The sequence below is a fragment of the Triturus cristatus genome, chromosome 7, assembly GCF_964204655.1.
Source record: "Triturus cristatus chromosome 7, aTriCri1.1, whole genome shotgun sequence".
Classification (NCBI taxonomy): domain Eukaryota; kingdom Metazoa; phylum Chordata; class Amphibia; order Caudata; family Salamandridae; genus Triturus; species Triturus cristatus.
Genome location: NC_140590.1, coordinates 650,688,005 through 650,691,027, shown reverse-complemented (window position 1 = coordinate 650,691,027; position 3,023 = coordinate 650,688,005). Strand labels below are relative to the sequence as shown.

General features: G+C 38.3%; 1 long non-coding RNA gene across 1 annotated transcript; it reads left to right on the top strand.

Moving 5' to 3' along the window:
- The first annotated feature begins 662 nt into the window (after positions 1–662).
- On the top strand, positions 663–2,770 carry LOC146810288 (uncharacterized). The gene is made up of 4 exons (XR_014965659.1): positions 663–907; positions 1,229–1,360; positions 1,481–1,586; positions 2,294–2,770. It is a non-coding gene; the product is annotated as an uncharacterized LOC146810288 (long non-coding RNA).
- Positions 2,771–3,023: the final 253 nt, after the last annotated feature.

The following is a 3,023-nucleotide window of genomic DNA, read 5'->3' as shown; positions in this document are numbered from 1 at the left end:
AATTGTGTGTATGCCATCCAATGCCCCTGCTTGCTCACCTATGTAGGCGAAACTGCCAGAGAGGTTAGATTACACATTGGGGAACACAAGTCCAACATTAGACGATCTAAGCTTGCTGCCCCACTTGTAGACCATTGGACAACAAAGAGACATTCTGAGGAGGATCTCCGCTGGATGATTTTGGAAAAAATTCGTACCCAAAAAGGACAGGATAGCAATAATACACGCAGGAAGCGTGAAGTATATTGGATCTTTGTCCTTAATACTAAGGACAAGGGGTTGAACGAATCCCTGCCATGGGAAAATGCCATCGTGTAAGACTTCCATTCGGCGCTTCGCCACTTGACACTTAGAATGTAGTTACCTACATTTTTTATTTTGTAATTAGTGTTGTTATTTATTTTTTTCTTATTCCCTGATCCTGTCACCTGTATTTTCCAAGCCTGATGCTTTCTTGATTGACTAGCAGCATTGTGTTCCAACGCTGTATAAGGTTTTATAGGCCTGCCCCCCTGATTTCATTACTTGCGTTATTGGATACACACATGTGATTTTGTATCTTCAAATTTATTCCATTTTTTCTTTCGCATTTCATTGGCCTGGTGATACAATCTCCGGTTGCGACTGACATGATTTTGTCACAGGCCTCCTCTCCATTAACTTTGTATCGAGGGCTTTCTACATTTATTTTTTCGTGTGAGCTTGCCCTTTTAAAAAATGCTCCACTTGCATTGATGCCTGAGTATAGGCACGCCTATTTTGATCACGGGTCCCTCCATTGGCCTATTTAAACGCCTGCATACGTGTCTCGTATGCTTATCGGACCCTTTTCCGGTTTACCATTTGGAAGGATGTCATAGCCAGAGATCTGCCGTATCTGCCGCCATTCATTATCCGTGCAAATTAGGTACTATTAACTAGGTGCTCGCTACTTTCTTTTTCCTGATTTATGTTTTTCTGATTATTATCGCCGTGTTGCTCGAAATTTCGCCCCGCCTACTCTTTTGAACTGTATATCTGAACTCGCTGGTCTGTATATTAATAACTCGTTTTAACGTGGCAATTATATACATAGCCTTAATCTGAGCGTGTTTCTGTTTATTGTTTCCTCCTTGACACTTTGAGCTAGATATACTAGGATACTTTTTACATCTACCGGTTACTACATATATAAGAGTATAGCAATTGAACTTATACCGGTCCTTATTTTGTTTTTCTTGATGTGCAGCTCCCGTGACTAGAGCGGCCATCGCCGCTGAACCTTGTGTACGTCTGACTTCACCTTGGTAACATTGACTACAGCAACTATCGCCGCAGAACCTTTTTGTTTACAGATTGAGCCTTGTTAACTTTTCGAACGGTGAGTCTTTTCTTGCTCCAGTGAGGGTTTTTTAGCCCATTAGCCCTGGTGTATTTGCACTTGTTTTTGTCTTTCAAAATGTGCCCCTAGTAGAAAGCCTATCTCCTTTCTTGTTCACAGAATCTCTTTGAACTATCTCGAGTGTTTCCACTTTTTCATCCTGACGGAACCCGAGCATTCTTCAATCTTTCAACATATATTCTATTCACATGTCTTTATAGATAAGGTAAAATAGTTTTTGTGTGAGATTTTTGTTTTGTTTTGTGCTCTTAAACTGTAATGCCGTAATATCTTTCTAATATTTACCTAATGGAGAACGTATTTGTTCATTCGAGCGGTTTTGAACCATCTAGAACTCCCGAACTCCGCCTCTCTTTAGCTAATTGCAACCTGATCAGTTCTTTCCATTCGATACAGGTTAGCGCGACTATGAGCTTCTAGTTCACTTTAATGAATGTACTACTAGCCTTTACCTATGTTGTCGACATTGTATTTTTATTTTCCCTCTCCTGCTTCTTCATTATATTTGAGTTGTTCTTTAATTATGACTTTGGTCCTTATTCGCAAGATTTTCTTGATTCCCCTCCCTTTTCCTTTTTCTCTTTTTTCATCCTTTTTGATTATTATTTTCTCTCCTTATCTTGCTAAGCCTTTCTGGAACATGTTTTGTATTGAACGCTCCTCTTCAGATTGTTTTCTATTTATTTTCTACTTATTATTTTTCAACACTTCACTTTCGGATTTTATTTCTACGTTTTTCCTTGGTGCTGTCTTTATCATACGCTTTTCTAGTGTGGCTCTAAAATGAAAAAATTCTGTTTTGGTTTTGACACCCCTTACTGAAGTCCAACGTATGATATGAGTATTCTTAGAGTAATGAAACTTATGGGGTATTTCATGTGAGTTTTATATCTTATGTTTTCTATCCGTTAGGTCCCATTGCATCGTGAGCCCGCTCTTTGCGGTCTTTGTATGCCCTGAGGAAGGTGGTACCCGAATTAGGGTGTTGTCACCGAAACGCGCGTCGGCGCAGCTCATGAGGCTCCCCCCCTACAATTTCTCTTGTTTGACCTATAAAGATTGAAATTGTATTTGAAATTATATATACTATATTTATTTATATATAAAATCTATGTACGATTATATACTGTACTGAATATCTATGTATTGATCTTTGAACCTTTGTATGTGGGACCTCTATGTTCATTTGAGCTATTGTCGGTATAAGTGAGATGTATGAATTGATGGTGTTGTGTGAACTTAGCTGTGAGTTTGAGAGTGTGTTGTGAATTATTCTTACGGGACCTGTCTTTGTTTTTTTAATCATGTTGTTGCACATATAACGTTTTGTTACTTTTATGCATTATTATAAATTGTGTCTATATTATTATTATTTTGGAACTGATTAAGTCTGACCGCAATATAATATGAAAAATAAAATTTTACCTGTTGGTCTAACCAGAGTGTCAATGCCTCAATAGATGATACTTTGTACATAAAGAAACATATAGGTGGAGAAATATTCTTTTTCTTAGTGACTTTCAATTTTCCCCTGATTTCCTACCTACATTAATCATTCAGGGGTTCCCCTAGTTATATTGAGTAGTGCAAAGCGACCAGAGAGAAGGTGAGCATAGACTTCGGGAGCTTCCCGGATGGAGGA